Source organism: Muscardinus avellanarius (assembly GCF_963383645.1).
Source record: "Muscardinus avellanarius genome assembly, chromosome: X".
Taxonomy (NCBI): Eukaryota; Metazoa; Chordata; class Mammalia; order Rodentia; family Gliridae; genus Muscardinus; species Muscardinus avellanarius.
The window spans coordinates 68994064-69013290 of NC_137792.1; positions in this window are offsets into that span (position 1 = coordinate 68994064).

Here is a 19227-nt window from a genome sequence, read left to right on the forward strand (position 1 = left end):
CTTAAAGGTACAAAATACCCATGGACACACTATCTTATCAATATAAAAAGATTAGTTTTCCTAAAATCTACAACTAGGTCACATCAACTAGCTCAGTGTTCTATAGAGAGCAAATCAATTCACAAGAAATTGGGAACTGAGACAATTTTCTGCCAATGGTCATTCCCATATTCCTGACTATTCAAGTTCACCAGTAGAAAGTTTGGACCAACAGAAATACTGATACTGCCCAGCAAGCAATCCTGTGAAGGGTGTGAAGTAAAGCCTGCCTTGGATTTGCTGAGTGTATCCGGAATAATTGAATAGTTTAAAACAAGTCTGCCTTGAGACTTGGCCAACGTTTATGTTATAACAATGGAAACTCAGAAATGTGTCTAGAGAGTCATTTTTGCACTGGAGTGCCATATAAGAAACCAAATTGCATATAATGAATTGTATAATGCACATAAACTTTTAATGAAGAGTAAAAGTATTGCCAGGCCTCTCCAGAAGTAGATCTTGGCTTCTACTCTCCCCTGAAATTCCTCTACTGAAGGAAAGGGTTAACACAGATGTTTCACTCCTATGGAAATGAAAGAAGCTAGGCAGCTGCAGATGATACAAAGGTTAAAAAAAATAGAGGACAAGGCATTGGCCTGAGCTTAAGTGGTTGAGGGTAGGTCACTCACTAAACAGACCTTAATACCAGCTTCAGAGTCCAAGCTGATTTCCTGCCAGGCGAAAAAAAAGGTCAGCAATTGTAGACTTCAGGGGCAAGTGTGTCTGTATAGTGTTGTGGATAAGTATTTAAGTTATTGAGTGAGGCTGATCAGGATTCAAATTCTTGCCCTACTTATACTAGCTATGTGATCTTGGGCAAGTCACTTAATGTCTCTGACTTAGAGTCTAAAATTGAAACAGCCTTCCAATGAGGTTATTAGGATTGGATGAGATAATGCAAACAAAGGTGCCTGGGGTATGGCAAGAGTTCAGGAGATGATAGTAAATGTCATTTTCATTATTAGAATCTACCCCCTCCCAAGGGGAAGATTAATCCACATACTTTTGTTCACTCCTTTATGTTAAAGATATGTTTGGTTTCCAAGGAAACTGTGCAGCACAGAAAATACTCCAAAAATAATGCCCACATATTGTTGTCAGCTGAGGGCTAAACTTCAAATCTGGTAAGCTTTGGAAACTAAAACCCTGAGAACCACTCCTGTCCCTTATTTTTGAGCAGAGAGATGTGTGCCTAAGAATCCTCTTATTTTTACTATTTCTATTAGATTATCTATTTCTCAAACTACCCAAAGATAATGGTCAAAATCAATAAACACTGATTTACTCACAATTCCATAGGGCAATGATTTTTGCTGCATTCAGCTGTAATTTTTTTGCTGGTCTTGCCTGAGCTGACCCAGGTATTTGCAGTTAACAGCAGTCAGTGACCTCTTGTGTCTGGGAGTCTGCTGGATGATGATAGCTGAAAGGGCAGAGGCAATAGATTCATGTGTCTCCATTTATCTGCAAGGCTAGCCTGGGTTTCCAAGATCAGTAAGAAAGCAAACCCCAATACAGAAACACTTTTCAAACTTGTGTCTAGTTTGTTAATACTCTACTAACAAGGGACAGGGCCAACCCAGTTTTAAGAAGTGGAGAAATTGAATTGATTTTGCTGTGATTTGCTGTTATGTGACTTATATGCATTCAGGGGAAGATTTATAGCCATTGTTTCAATTAGTTTCACTGCCCCCCCACGTTCTTTTCTTTTCTTCCCCTTCCCTCACTCTTTTCACCCATGGCTTTTGTATGCAGCACTCCCGCTGTCTAAAACACTTTCACCTCAGATATCCACATGAATGGAACATCCAAGGTCATACTCAAGGTAAGGTCACAGCAATCTTTCACATATGATTGATTAACAAATTGACATTGGTGTCCTCTGACTGTGATGTACCCCCAGCGCTGAGTCTGATTCTGATTTGCTTTACTAGGTTTCTTAAATGTCCCTAGTGGGAATATCTGACTGCAATTGTCATTTTGTGGATGAAGTTGCCTCTTTGGCTGGCCCCTATTTTTAAGCAGATTTATTTATGATTTATACACTATTATACAGTTTGCCCATTTAAAGTGTAAAATTCAATGATATTTAGTATATTCATAGATATTTTTAAGCAATCACCACAATCCATTTTAGCATACTTTTAGCATCTCATATGATACCTTGACTCCTTTAGCTATTATGTGACTTTTCCCCTACTCTGCCTCCCACATGAAACAACCACTAATCTACATTCTGACCCTATATTGTATTACATTATGGACTTTCATATTAATGTAATCATATTATATGTGGTCCTTTGAGACTTGCTTCTTTTGCGTGAAAAAAATGTTTTGAATATATATCCACATGGTCTCATGTATCAGCACATCATTCCTTTTTATGGCTGAACAATATTCCATTTTATGTACATATTATATCTTGATTAATCATGTATCATTTTACAATTATTTTGTTTCCATATGATGGCCATTTTATTTTATTTTATTTTATTTTTGTGGATACAACACAGGATTTATTGGTACATGATTAAGGAGGAGACAACACAGTGAATACTCTCATGAGATAATGGCCATTTTAAGTAATACATTTCTGCTAATGTACAAGTTTGGAGGTGATATGCTTTCAAATCTCTTGGGTAGATACCTTGAAGTGGTATTTCTGTATTATGGCAATGATATGTTAATTCTTGAGATAAACATTTCCTAATAAGTTGTACCATTTTAAATGTCCATGAGCAGTACATAAGAGTTACAGTTTTTCTACATTTTCATCACTATTTGTTATTATCTGTCTTGATTCTAGCCATCTCAGTGTGTGTGAAGTGTTACTTCATTGTGGTTTTGGCTTATACTTTCCTGGTAACTAATGTTGTTGAACATCCTTTTTTGTGCTTATTGGACCTTTTTAAAATATTCCTGGGGGAATGTCTACTCAGATTGTTTGCCTATTTTAAATTAGATTGCCTTTTTATTATTAAGCCATAAATGTTCTTAATAGATTCTAGTCACAAGCTTCTTATTAAATATTTGATTTGCACTGGACATGGTGGTACATGATTATAATCAAGTACTTGGGAGACTGAGACAGAAAGATCACAGGTTCTAAGGGAGTGTCAGCAACTTAGTGAAGCCCTCTATAGCTCAGTGAGACCCTGTTTCCAAATAAAAAATAAAGTAGGGCTGGGGGTATCTCTAAGAGGTAAAGTACCTCTGGGTTCCATCCTTAGTATCACCAAAAATAAATAAATAACTATATTACTTGCAAATATTTTATCCTATTCTGTGGGTTGCCTTTTACTTTCTTGATCATGTTCTTTGAAGTACAAGTGTTTTATAATATCAAATTTACTTATGTTTTCTTTGAGTGCTAATGTTTTTTGTGTTCAAATTTACCTATGTTTTCTTTGAGTGCTAATGTTATTGGTGTTATAGCTAAAAATCCATTCCCAGATACATGGTCATGAAGATTCAACCTATATTTTCTTCTAAAAGTTTTATTTTAGTTCTCACTCTTGCATTTAGGCCTTTGATCCATTTGAGTTGTTTTTATTTTTTTACTTTCTTGCAGTGTTTGAGATCCCTTTTATTATCAAAACAAGGTCTCACTATGTTGTCCTGACTGTCCTCAAAAAGTCCAGAGCTCAAATGATCCTTCTACCTCAGCCTAACTAGTAGCTGAAATTACAGACATATCTAGCTGTGTCCCATAATAAGTTCATTTTTGTATATGGTATGAAACAAATGGTCCAGTTTCATTCTGTTGTATGTGGCTATTCAGTCACCTCAACACCACTTGCTGAATAGCCTACTTATCCCATTGAATAATCTTGGCATATTTATTAAAAATAAGTTAGCCATATAGCTATACTTCTGGACTTCACTTCTAATTTGATAGTCTATTTCTAGTCTTCTGACTGGCTTGTTATGGCTCCATGTTTCAACCCTGGAATTCTGAGCTTCACCTTCTGCTGGACCACTTTGCCTCTTCCTCCAGATGGTTTCTTGGGCAGAGTCACTTTTGAAGATGTCTCCAAGCTGACTTGGAGATCCCCTGCAGAACCATTTGGCTTGCACCACAAAAACAAATCAATAGGCAAAATGATACATCTGCCTTTTTTCTATCACTCTCATTCACACCCTTTCTTTCTCCCCATTGTCTCCTATTTGTTCCCAAGACCATAGAATTTATATGCTTTAACTGTGTGTATTGGGGATTGAACCCATGGGCATGCTACCTCTGAGCTATACCCCCAGTCAATTATTTTAAATAGGGCATTGCTAAGTTTCTGAGTCTTGTTAACTTGCAAAGGCTGACTTTGAATCTGCAATCCTCCTATCTTATATTCACAAGTACTTAAATTACAGGCCTGTGCCACTATGCCTAGCTATATAGATATGTAGTATTGATTTATCAAGCAAGTATCAGATATCTGTGTTCTGTTTCGCTTAAATTCTAAGGGATGCATATCAAGTTTCAGAATGATCTTTCTAAAATTCATCTCACTTGACACAAGGTGTGGGAAAAGCAGACACATAACTGGGTCAAAATGGAGAAGTGGCAGAGCACACCAGGGTACTTCAATAACTCTATACCCAGAAATTCTCTCTCAATTTTCTTTACTTTAGTCCTTTTAATATTTTTAAGAATCCTAGTAAGATATGGACTAGAAATCAGTTACTAGAATTTCCACTGTAAATTCCAAACAGAAGGGCCTCAGTTTGGAATTAGAGAAGTTGTATTCAGGCTTTTAGGATCTCAGCTCAAACTCAAATATCAAGAGTCTCATTTTAGCAATTCTTTATAAATAAAATAAATAAATAAATACATACATATATGTATATATATATATATATACACATATGCATGTATGCTTTCTTTCCCCACTCTATTTCACCTTTTAATAGAATTCATTGCCCAGATCCATGTAACTGAATTTAATTAATGTCGAGAAACAGTATGCTATGGCAATCTGAAGATTCACATCTTTGTAACGATAATATTAAAATCAAATATTATAATCTCTTGATATATATGGATTGAGCAAATAATTTAAAGACTTGAATGCATTTTTTATTTCAGGATGATAAAACTATTTTCTCTCCTCTTGAAAAAAAATCATGCAATTCCTTAAGAATTATTTCACTTCTTCTGTGCTTAGGCTGCTTTTTAGTTGGCTATTTTCTTTCCCCTTGCAGTTGAGCTGTATTTGTATCTGCCTTTAACCAATAAAGTACAGAAAACAAGACGTTCTTGGGTGGCAAACACAAGGCTTAAGAAGACTGGCAGTGGCCACTTTCCCTTTTGAAAATCAGGTGTCATTCAAGGAGAATCTAAGCTAAATGGAAATCGCATGTAGAGGAGAAAGAAAGAAAAGCACTTTAGTTGAAAGCTCCAACTGAGCTCATAGTTCACTGTCAGCATCAATTGCCAGCCATATAAATGAGCCACCTGGTCTCCAGTCCAGTTAAGCACCCAGATCACTGCAGTCTCAAATGATATCACATATAGTAGAAATCAGTATATGCACAAGGCCTTGAGAAAAAAGAACACGATTATTGTATAAAGCGATGTTTTGTGGTAGTTTCTTATGCTACAATTGATAACTGTATGATATATCTGGAGACTAGCCACCACATTTAGAAGTAGAAATTAGGACACAAGTTCTTGCAAAAAGTGATAGAATCCTAATTGATACTGGAAGACAGAAGACAATGGAGCAATGTAAAAATCATTTTCAAATTAGAATTTGATATGTAACCAAATTATCACACAAGCATATGGCAGAAGACCTTAGAAGATGAAAAGCTCTTCCATGATCTTGGATAGGCAGGGTAAATATCATCAAAATGGCCATTCTTCCAAAAGTGATGTACAGATTTAATTTAATACCCATTAATTTACAAAGGTCATTCCTCACAAACATATAAAAATCAGTCCTTAAATTCATTTGGAACAATAAAAAACAGAATAGCCAAAGTAGTTCTTTTCAACAAATGGTGTTTTCAAAACTGGTTAACCATATGCCTAAAAAAGTGGAAATAAACCCCACTTTATCACCCTGAACACAAGTCAGTTCGAGGTGGATCAAAGACTTGGAAATCAGACCAGAGACATTGCAACTCCATAAGTTCAACACTGCAACACATAGGCACAGGTAAAAAGTTTCTCAATAGGACCCCAAAGGCATAAGAAATTAAAAAGAGGATCAATACATGGGATTACATTAAACTGAAGAACTTATATAAGGCAAAGGAAACTATCAAGGGTCTCAACAGAGATCAAACAGAATGGGAGAAAAAATTTTGTCAACTATTCCTCTGATAACGGACTAATATAGATAATATAGGGAGAATTCAAGAAACTCAGCACTAAGAAAACAAATAACCCAATCAAAAAATGGGCAATGGAACTAAATAGACACTTCACAAAAGAAGAAATTCAAATGGCCAATAAATGTATGAAATGCTCAACATCATTAGTAATCAGAAAGATGCAAAGATCAAAACTACCCTGAAATTTCACTTAACTCCAATTAGAATGACAATCATAGAACCATAAACAACTACAAATGCTGGTGAGTTTGTGTCGAAGTGAGAACTGTAATTCACTGTTGGTGGGATTACAAACTTTGGAAAACAATATGGAGAATTTTCAGAAGAATGGAAAGAAACATACCATATGATCCAGCAATACCACTTCTGGGCATCTACCCAAAAGAACGGAAACCAAACTACCAAACCAATGCATGCATATCTATGTTCATTGATGCACAATTCACTATTACCAAACTATGGAAACAGCCAAAATGTCCATCAACAGAGGAATAGATTTCAGAACTATGGGATATATACACAATGAAATTTTATTCAGCCATAAAAAAGAACAAAATTATGTCATTTACAGGGAAATGAATGGAACTGGAGAACTTTATGTTAAGTGATAATAGTCAGTCACAAAAAGTAAGAAATTGGATGCTGTCCCTAATATGTGAAAGCTAGAGAGAAAAGCAGTCATAAGAAGACCTCTAGACAAAGAAGGAAAAACTATAGATGAGCAAATAAGGTAACCTAACTGAGGAAGATGGGAGGGGGAAGAGGGAAATTCCCTAATGTACATAATGTACATTCACAAATACTAAGCCAAATATGAGAAGGAGAGAGGGGGATAGAATGATATGGGAATTGGGGAAGAGCTAAATGAGTGATATGTGCATGTATGCCTCTACCATTTGTACTCCAATAAGATATATGACTACATTGCACCAATAAAATATTAAAAAAAACAAATAAAGCTGGGCATGATGGCTCAAGCTTGTAATCCCAGTGCTTGGGAGGCTGAGACAGGAGGGTTGCACAGGTTCGAAGTCAGCCTCAGCTACTTAGTGAGGACCTCAGCAATTTAATGAGACCCTGTTTTTAAATAAATTTTAAAATAAGGGCTGAGGTTGTAGCACAGAGGTAGAAAGCATCTGGGTTCCACCCCTAGTACCACAAAAAATTTAAAAAACAACAAAAAAGACTAAATGTAATTATCAAATAATATTTTAGCTTTCTAAGGAGAAAACTAAATTAATAGTGTGGAAGTCAATTGTTTCACTTTTACCCATTGGACTCCTACCCAAAGTTTCAGGAAGACATTTTTTTAAGAAAAATGGTCACTGAAAATAAAGAAACTACAATAGAGACAGAGGTTTCAAAGGATCATTAAAAACTCAGTCTTGGGCAGAGGTATAGCTCAGTGGTAAAACACTTACCTAACATGCATAAGGCCTTTGGGTTGCATAGCCAGCACTGCAAAAACAACAATGGAAATAAAAACAACAAAAAAGTCTTACACCTCTAAAGTCTAGATATACTTTGCTTTCCTGTTAATTATAATGCTTCAAAATAGATTAATGAATAAATAAGAAACTTAGAGATATCCCCTATTAACTCAATAGCAGTTGTACTCTAACCATGATTAACAATTTTATATCAATACAACACTGCCAAATATAGGACCTTTCAAAAGTCATGCATACTGGACACCGTAAATTATTTATTTTAAATGATGTTCTGTTAAGTTATTTATTTACCTTATTTTTAGTGAAAACGAGCTGCAAATAGCATTTCAAATTAAAGAGGAGAGTGGTGGCTTTAGTGGTTGCTAAGAACTTTATATTGCTCATCTGCCATCAAATTGCATATATCCCCATTCATTCAGGTAAATACACACACACACACACACACACACACACACACACACACACACACCAAGTATGGAAAAGCCTATCATTAAAATATAACCAATAAGAGAGTATTATTCACTTTTATGAATTCAAGACCACCCTCATATATTTTATGATTTTCCACCTATAATTTACTTGTAAATAATGTTTTTTTGTGCAAAGGTTCTAATAGAACAGGAGATCTGGAAATCACTTCTTCCAGAGATTTTGAACCAAGTTTATATGCAGGGTGTATATATTTTTTCTGCAATAAGCCATAACATTCATCAAGTTCTTAGGGGTCTCCATGCTTCAAGAAGAGTAACATTTGAGAAAACTGAGGTCCAAAGAAAGATATTAATTTTCTCAGAAACAAAGTGATGAGCTAGAACAAAAAACTTATTTTAACCAACTTCCTTCCACTGTACCACAGAGCCCAGCTCCAAGTCCATAAGCTCCATTTAAGCCTACTGGCATGAATTGTTTCCAAAAAGTTGTTCACCATTTTACTGATGAGAATGAAGAGCATAACATTTTAATATAACCCAATAGTAGAAATTCAGTGGTGCATGACTTTCTTATACTAAGGCAATTTCTTTTCCAAGACTGGCAAAGGCCTCTTTCATCCATTGCTATAAACAGCTCCCTTTGTGAAAGATGTAAAACATTCTTGAATGTGGATGTGCATTTTATGTATCAAATATTTTCAAACAGGAATAGAATTATAGGTCTCCATCCTCTTTTAATCTTTTCCTACCTCAATTTAAATCCTAGTTTTATAATTACTTATCAACTTCACACAATCTATGCCTATTCAATATTGAAGTCTTGGAAGAAAGTTCCATCAAATATCTTTAATTCTGAGTCTACATGATGTTGGAATATGACCATATCACTTGGGCTCGGCATATTCAATGTTACAACCCAAACATTTCTCAAGAGGCCAACATGTACATTTGAGATGAAAATAATTTTGTTCTTTGCTACTCAGAGCTGGTTTAGTGCAAGTAAGCTAAATATGATTAGCTGTATATCTATTCCAAATTACTGCCATCTGTACTTCCTAACTGCTGAGACTTACTGTTTAAGGTTTGGGCATATTCAAAAGCACAGCTCAATTTGATGGTTCTATACTACAAAGCCAAATGAAATGCTTCAAAAAGAGATTTTGTACATTCTTTTGGATTTCTGTAAAGCAATGAGTATCTTGTACAATATTTATTGCTATGGGATTAGCTTTGTATTTTTAACTCTCTTTGTTTCATGACATACAATAATTATATACTCAAGCCATAGACTAAATTTATCTTATTATAGTTTTCTGGTAAAATACTATGTACTACATACAACATTTATATTTATAAAGCCTATGATGGAAGCAGAAAGATGTTTGTTTAGACCTTTAAATTGGGGTGTGGGGAAGAAAAAGGAACAAGCAGCAAATTTCAGGAGACTTCCATGTCAAGGAGTACATGTTAAATGCTCATGTGGATGTCAGTGCATGAGATGATAGGATAATAATTTATTACCATCTCTTTTGTGTTCATGTCATGGAGTTAGAGACCCCTGGTTTTCTCTCTGGCCTTGCCACTAACTAGCTGCCTGACTGTTGAAGTTTGAATGCCTCATTTGTGAAATAAAGTAGCTGGAGAACACGATCTTGAAGGTGCATTCTAAATGCTACAATTCTCTGCAGAGTAAGGGGCTGTAAATGCTTTCACAAGGCAAAAAAAGAAAAAGCATATGCTTCAGCTGTAGCAGCCTTCTAGGACTACTGTCTGTGAAGATTATTTTAGAAAAAAAATAAAGAATATGTTCTGGGAAACTATGAATCTCACAAGATACAGGCATGGAACACTTTTTTCTATTCACTGATCTATTTAGAAACTAAGATATCTTTGAACATAAAATGAGTAATCAAGTATTTGCCTTGCCAGATATTTAAATGTTTCTTAAAGCAAGAATAATTAAAACAGCATGATTTCAGCATAAGAATAGACTGGTACATCACTGAATCAAGAAAAAAAGCACAGAAACAGTCCCTATTGTACATATGGATTTGGTATATAATAAAGATGAGATTTCAGATCTGTGGAGGAAGGGAAAATGATAGAGAATTGTTAGCTATATGGGGGTAAATTGAGCCAACATGAATTCCAGGTGAATTAAAGAGCTAAATGTAAAAACTGAAGCCATGAAAACTAAGATAAAATATCATCTTAGAGCAAATAAAGTTCTTTAGGTCAAACACCAAAGACAAAACTAGAAAAACAAAGATAATTTTTTTTTTTTGTGGTACTGGGGTGGAACCCAGGGACATTCTATCTCCAAGTTACACTCCCAGCCTGATTTTATTTTTTTTTAATTTTGAAACAGTGTCTCACTGAGTTGCAGAGGGCTTCACTAAGTAGCTGAGGCTTTCCTTGAACAGTGTTCCTCCTGTCTCAGCCTCTCAAATTCTGGGATTACAAGTGTGGGTCAACATGCCCAGCTTCCCAGAAGCATTTGTATAAAAATGCGAAAGGACAACTGATAAGAGGGCTGTGGGGGTGGGGGTATAAACTCAGTGGTAGAGAACATCCTATCCAAAGTCCTAGATTCTATACCCACCATTTCAAAGAGGAGGAGGAGGAGGAGATAAGAAGAAGAAGAAGAAGAAGAAGAAGAAGAAGAAGAAGAAGAAGAAGAAGAAGAAGAAGAAGAAGAAAGAGGAGGAGGTTAGAGGAGGAGAAGGAGAAGAAGAAGAAAGAGGAGGAGGAGGGGAGAGTTTCAGACAAAAGGCACTGTCACATTCTAGGAGTAAAAATTGAAATACACCTTTTGTCCAGAAATGTGGTGGCATGCATTAAGTATAAGATGTGTCCTTTATGCCATTCTAATTCTAAGATATACTTAGAAAATTCTGAGGAGTATAAACTTAACAATAATAAATATTTTATTAGTGTTTCTTAACTATTAAACTGTTCTGAGAATTTTATACAAATTCTCATTTAATTTTGTCACCTTTCTAAGTTTTGTGATGTCCTATTAGATCCCAGCTTTATATATGAAGACAGAGAAGCACATGAAAGTCAAGTCATGAGTTGACGGTTTACAGAGCTTTATAAGAGACAGAAAACCCAAGTAGGTCTTGTTCTTATCCCCTCTGCCATGGTGTCTACCAAAGGATGTTAAATACAGTTTATTTTCTATTTCTGAGAAAGGAACCATCTTCTAAACAAACACCAAGACGGATTCAGTTCAGTCTATCAAATGGAATACCATACTAACATCAGCAATCATGATATAGGGAAAGGAAAATATTATATTGTTATATGGAAAAACAGTTTGAAAAATAGTAAAGGAAATATCCTCTGATCAAAAATATTCTGGTGATTCTTTCTTTTTTATTTTTGCTCTTCTGGATTTCCCAAAATTTACATAAAGTAATGGTATTATCTTTATAGCAATATATTTTTAGAACCATGGCTATTAATATGAAATTTATTTAAATAAATAGGATGATTAATGTGTTTCTGTGCTGGGTGTGATAATGCATGTCTGTAATCCCAGTACATGGGAGGCTGAGCAAAGAGAATCATAGGTTTAAGGGTAACCTCTGCAACTTAGTGAGATTATATTTCAAACTAAAAAAAAAATATTTAAAAATAGGGCTGAGGATTTAGCTAAAGGTAAAACTACCTAGTGTTCAATTCCAGTACACTAAATAAATAAATAAATAAATAAATAAATAAATAAATATGCTTTAATGCCATACTAAAATTTTTACCTTTATATCTATCCTATTGCCACTACCAGGGATGCCCTCTGTCCTTTTTTCACCTTTCCCTTGCTAACTTCTACTTATTGCAGAAGATTCCCTTTTGGCTTACACTTCCAGAAAGCCTTTTCAGATCACCAACATTTACACCCCTCTGTCCTCTGTAATTTCATAACCCCCTGTGCATATGAGTAATATTCCACTTGTCCTGTCATTTGTTTAGTCCAATTTTCTACTTCCAATCCTAATCTATGTCATAGATAGTTCTCATTATAGCCTTTGTATACTCTCTGGTTCATGGTATCAAGCAAGTATTTATAAAATTAGTAGAGGACTTCCAAGAAGATGGCGATCAAAAAACGCAGAGTTCGCAAGTCCTGCTAATACTTGATCTCTATTGCCACAAAATTAGCGCTTTACATAGCCAGAAAACACTAACAGTAGAGAAATAAAAACTATAAATACAAAGAGCAAAGAAAAAGAAGACTAGAAGAACAACCAGAGAGCAGAAAAGGAACCGGCCCTCTTTGCAGCGGCAGGCGCCACACTGATGCCATCTTGCCTCACAGCACAAGGCTCCAGAGAAGAAAAGGTAAACAAGGAGCTGAAGGGAGCAGCTACAGAACAGTCAGTTGAAATTCAGCAGTTTTTTCAGCATAAAGACTGTCTAAACCTTCCAGCAGCCAAGTTCATCACACCCTCCAAGGATTCAGAGCGCAGCTCAAAACCAGAAAAGAAATATGCCAGCCTCAAGGCCAAGGGCATGGTGCGGCAGCACCATATTGCCAGGAGCTGCAGCAAATTCACCACACCTGGAGATCTCCAGACCAGCATGCACCAAAAGCCTAAGGTAAATTGCGGCCCCTACAAGAGAAATCCAAGCATTGCACCCCCAGGGACTCTCACAGCTTTGATAAACTCCCTCAGTCTGAGATATTCCAGTTTAACCCAGTGAATGAGTAGTGGTAGCAGAGATGCCACAGCCTAGTTTTATCTCTCCATGAAAAAATGCCCAGCTCAGAGCCCCTTGGGTCTCACACAGCCTTGACTAACTCCCTGGATTTAAGACTTTGCAATATAACCCAGTAAAGGACTAGTGTTGTCTGAGATTACCACAAACTCCAGAGATCCAGAGCACTATAATTAAAGTTGTGGTGACTCAGACAAGAACACAGAGAAAGCACAAACTTCAGAAATCATGGGAAGGAATAACAACAAAGGAGCAATGAACTCCCACAACCCCACTATATTAGAACCTGATAACACAGAAATGCAAAGATCTAGAGAAGATCCATCAGGAATGTAACTGTAGAAATAATATAGGTCTTTCCAAAATAATTTAGAGTCTGAAAGAAATAAAGGATGTAATCATAGAGGTAAAGGCATCAATTCAAATTATAAAAAATCGATTAGACTACATGGAGAATAGAATCTTGCTCCTAGAAGATGACCACTCCCAAATACATTCTGTGAAGCCAACATCACACTAATACCAAAACCGAATAAAGACAGTTCAAGGAAGGAAAACTACAGGTCTATACCTCTGATGAACTTGTATGCAAAACTACTAAGCAAAGTACAAGCAATACACATTTAAAACCACATAAAGAAAATCATACACATAAAGAAAATCATACCAGGTAGGGTTGATCGCAGGGATTCAAGGCTAGATAAACATACAAAAATCAATCCATGTAATTCATCATATAAACAGAATCTTTAAAAAAATTACACAATCATTTCAATAGACACTGAAAAGGCATTTGATAAAATCCAACATCCATTTATGATAAAAAAAAAACACTGCAGAGAATCAGAATAGAAAGAACTTATCTCAGAATTATAAATCCATCTACAGTAAGCTCACAGCCAGCATCATATTAAATGTGAAAAAACATTGAGAATTCACCTTAAAAACAGGAACAAAACAAGGATGTCCATTATCACCACTTCTCTTCAATATAGTACTAGAGACTCTAGCCAGAGCAATAAGGCAAGAAAAGAAAATGAAAGGAGTACAAATAGGAAAAGAAGAACTCAAACTTTTACTATTTGCAAATGACATGATACTCTATTTAGAAAACCCAGCAAATTCCACCAAAAGACTTATATAACTGATCAACAAATTCAGCAAAGTGTCTGGATACAAAATCAATCTCAAAAAATCAGAAGCTTTTCTGTACACCAAACATAAATCCACTGAAAAAGAAATTCAGAAAACACTTCCACTCAGGATTTCCCACACAAAAAAATAAAATACTTAGGAATAAACTTAGCCAAGGAGGTAAAAGACCTCTACAAAAATATAAAACATTGAAAAAAGAAATCAAAGAAGATCTTAGATGATGGAAAAATCTTCCATTTTCATGGATAGGAAGAATAAATATCATCAAAATGGCTATTTTTTCAAAAGTGATCAACAGATTCAACTCAATGCCCATTAAATTACCAAGTTTATTCCTCACAAACATAGAAAAATCATTCCTTAAATTCATTTGGAACAACAAAAATCTCAGAATAGCCAAAGAAGTTATCAGCAACAAAAACCATGCAGGAGGAATCACAATACCTGACTTTAAACTATAGTACAAACCCATTGTAATAAAAAAAAACAGTATGATACTGGCACAAAAACAGATACATAGACCAATGGGACTAAATAGAAGACCCAGAAGTAAGTCCACACACTTACAGCCAATTGATTTTGACAAAGGGGTCAAAAACATATACTGGAAAAAAGATAGCCTGTTCAACAAGTCATGTTAGCAAAACTTTTTAACCATATGCAGAACACTGGAAATGAATACCACCTTCTCACCCTGCACAAGAGTCAATTCAAGATGGATCAAAGACTTGGAAATTAGACCAGAGACCTTGAGGCTCCTTGAAGAGGGCATAGGTCCAACACTGCAACACATAGGCACAGATAAAAACTTTCTCAACAAGATCCCAAAGGCACAACAAACTCAAAGGTGAATCAATACATGAGATTGCATGAAACTGAAGAGCTGCTGTTCAGCAAAGGAAACTGTCAAGAACCTAAATTGAGAGCAAACAGAATGGGAGAAGATTTTAGTCCAATAGAGGACTAATATCTAGAATATATAGAGAAATCAAGAAACTCAACACTAAAAAAGCAAATAATCCAATCAAAAAATGGGCAAGTGAACTTAATAGACACTTCATAAAAGAAGAAATTCAAATGGCCAATAAATGCATGAAAACATGCTCAACATCATTGGCAACCAGAGAGATAAAAATCAAAACTAAGCTGAGATTCCACCTTACTCCAACTAGAATGACAACCATTCAAAACACAAACAACAACAAATGCTGGTGAAGATGTGGAGAAGTGGGAACTCTAAAACATTGTTGGTGGAATTGAAAATTAGTGCAACCACTTTGGAAAACAGTATGGAGAATCCTCAGAAAAATGGGAACAAATCTACCATTCGATCCAGCAATACCACTTCTGGGTATCTATCCAAAAGTTAGGAAACCAAACTACCAAACTAATGCATGTGTATCTATGTTCTTAGCTGCACAATTCACCATTGCTAAACTATGGAACCAGCCAAGATGTCCATCAACAGATGAATGGATTACAAAACTGTGGGATATGTACACAAAGGAATTTTACTCAGCCATTAAAAAACACAATTACATCATTTTCAGGGAAATGGATGGAACTGGAGGACATTACGCTAAGCAAGATTAGTTAGTCAAAAATATAAGAAATAGGATTCTTTCTCTAATATGTGAAAGCTAAGGAGAAATGGGTCATAGGAGGAACTCTGATGAAAAATGAAATCCTATAGAGTAGCAAAGACCACAACCTAAACGAGGGGATGGGAGGAGGGAAGAAGGAAATTCCCTAAAACACAAAATCATATTGAAGTCAACCACTAAGCCAAGAATGCGAAAGAGGGATGGGGAGGGAATGGTTTGGGAATTGGATAGGGGCTAAATGGGCAATGTGTACATGTATGTCCACATAAGTTTTTTACCCCATTATTACGTATGAATACAATGCACCAATACAAAATTTTAAAAAGTAAAATTACTTGAAAACATATCTTTGTCAAGACAAGTAGAACTCAGTTTCTAAATGTGTGAAATACTGTTTTCATAGGTTTGTTTGGGAAATGGTACTGAATTTTGAGTTTGAGACTCAGCACTAAGTGTCACAGTCTAGGTCTCCAATGCCTAAGGACAACTCTTTTTGTTGCTGCCATCCCTCTCTTTCTTCCATCCCTCATCACATCACATTGTCCCTCTAGAGTGAGCTTCTTGAATGCAAAATATATGTATTTTTAAGTTTTTCTGTGTGCTCAGTGCCTAGCCCAGTGCCTGAGGCCTTCTTGCAAACCTGTGACTTAATATAACATTTCCTTAATAAGCAGATGGCTGGAGCAAAAAGCCTAACATTCCCTGCAATGAAGCTATTTGATCAGCACCTGACTCTGGGATGCCTTCTATTGCTGCCTGTGTTTACTGTGTTCAGAAACCACTATGCAATTCACACTAGAAGTTATTTTTTTCTGTTTTAAAGAGAAAACACAACATTCCCACTGCCAGTACTGGCAGGACAACTTGTTGAAGGCGGGGAGGAAAATTAGAGGCTGGGACATGGATAATTGTCTTAAATTTATTTATGGCAATTCAGGAGTGGTGGCACACACCTGTAATCCCAGTACTTGGGAGGCTGAGATAAAAGGAATCTAGGTTTGCAAGCAGCCTCAGCAACTTAGAAACACTCTCAGCAAAATATTGAGGCCCTGTTTCAAAATAAAAATTAAATAAGGTTGGGGTATATGTAGATCAGAGGTAGAATATCCCTGGGCTCAAACACAAGTACCAAATGGAAATTACTGAAAACAGACTGATCAAAAGAGTATGTGGATTTTCTCTGTCAATAAAGATTGAGTGAATAAAATATGTAAGAAAAATATTATGTTTACAAACATACAAGAACAGGAGGTTGAAATGCAAACACTTAAGGCCTTCTGATGCTTTGAGTTTATATATTTTTCTCCCAACATTGGTTGTGTTTACAGCAGGCTTCTGAACTTCTTTGGTCAGACCCCCATCTTTCACCAAGTAGTAAGACAAATTGACATCACCTTCTGTCACAAAGTAGGGACTTTATCATACTCAGATCTCTGCTTTCTCTGAATATACACTCCTCCCCTATAAACCATGCACCTAAAAGGGCCAATTGCTTTAGGTGTGCAAGTCTCCTGACCTCAGGAGTCTGGCTTCTTTATAGCTTTGGCTACAGATCCATGCTAATTTGCATCCCCAAATACTTCACTTTTCACCCCTTCTGATGGCCAAGACCCAAAGCAAAATTTTCCCAACACCACATGAGTGCAGTTAGATCAGTGTCCCATATGATTCCAAAGGAACTGGAAACCTCAGCTGAGAGGTAGCTTGTGAAATTTCCAACCTCATTTCCAATCATCATTCCCTAGGTTCATAAACACTTCATATACCCAATGTGAACAATATTCCAGAAGAAATTCTGGATAAAAATCTGCTTGAGGCAGTATAATTTAGCTAAGGAGATTTTTAAGGCTCACCTGTGGAGAGCTGAAATATGACTGGGAGAGTGGCCAGCCATATCATGATATAAACACCCAACAAGCAAAAGAAAGCCATTTACTAGATTATCAGAACCCAGTAGAATATATTCCAACATAGAACAATCATAAGGGACCATTAGAAGCATATAGAGATTATAAGGTACAATTCTGAAGTCGAAAAGACCCAGGCCCAAAGTATAGCTCTGGAAATCACTTCCTGAGTGATGTGTGTATGTATGTCTCTACCACCTTGTACTCCATTAAGATGTATAACTAGACTGCACCAAAAAAGTCCTAAAATTTTAAAAAGAATCACTTCCTGGATTATTTGAATCTCCATTTCTTCACCTGAAAAACAGGTCTAACAATAATCCCCTTAATTAGGTTTGCAAGGATTAAATGCGATAATGAACATAAATGTATATAGCTCAGAATCTGGCCAAGAATAAGTGTCAAAGAATGTTGATTATGATCCGTGACAGAAACTGATTCATCAATATTCATATTCTCAGAAGTTGAGCATGGTGGTGCATGCCTATAATCCCAGTATCTTGGAGGCTGAGGCAGGAGGAACTCATGTTCATGTCCAGCCTCAACAACTTAGTGAGGCCCTCAGCAAGGTAGGGAGACTCTGTTTGAAAGTAACATATAAAACAAGGCTGGAGTTATAGCTCAGAGGCAAAATATCCCTGAATTCAACCCTCAATACCACAAAAAATTTTTTCTCAGGTTCTCCCGTTTTTCCTGAACACCCAGATTCAGTATATTTTCCAAGCATTTTTGCAATAAATGGTGGACAATAATAATTATGTACATGGCATTCGACCTGAAACTTCGATGAAAAATCCTCTATCCTCCTTCCACTTTCATTTGCTGGATGTGAATACCCAAGACAATCTTGGATGCTCCTCACTGAAGGCTCCAGAACCTCCACCTGCATGGGTCCCTTAATGAACATAGTTGAGTAATTATTACTAGAGAATAGAAACACCCCTACCAAAATATTATATAACCAATAAAGAATTTTTTGCTGTTAAGACTGAGTCTAAGGAATTATTGGCTAAAGTTGCCAGCAGTATCCTAGCATGTCTATGTCACAGAAGAGAAAATGGTCCTTGAGATCTTCTATGATGTGGAAGGAGACAATGAAACTAAGAGTTATTGTCAAGGCTACTCCATGGATCTCTCACTTCTAAGACTCCTTCAACATTCAGCACTATGCATTCACATGTGATTAGAACTAAAGTCTATAGGATCAAATCTTTCCTATTGTCTAAAGTAACATTCCAGATCTATTCCTAAAGATGCTTTAGCACAGAAAGTTGGAAATACAGACCCCCTCTCTACTGATCAGCATAGGAGAATGGAACAAAAACAAAAAGAGAGCCCTTTTTGTGTCTGTAGTCATAGCAAAGCAACTAAAACCCTCTGCCTTTCTCTCATGAGAACACATAACATTAAATTTAATACATCATAATATTTCATTTTGAGGGAGATGATGAAAAGTTGTTTCAACACATGATATTATGACTCAGCAGTATTTGGCTTTTTAGCATATTTTATTTTTAAAATAATTTGGAGCTTATAGCATAATTGACTGGACAGTATAGTGACTTCCCAAATACCCTTTGCC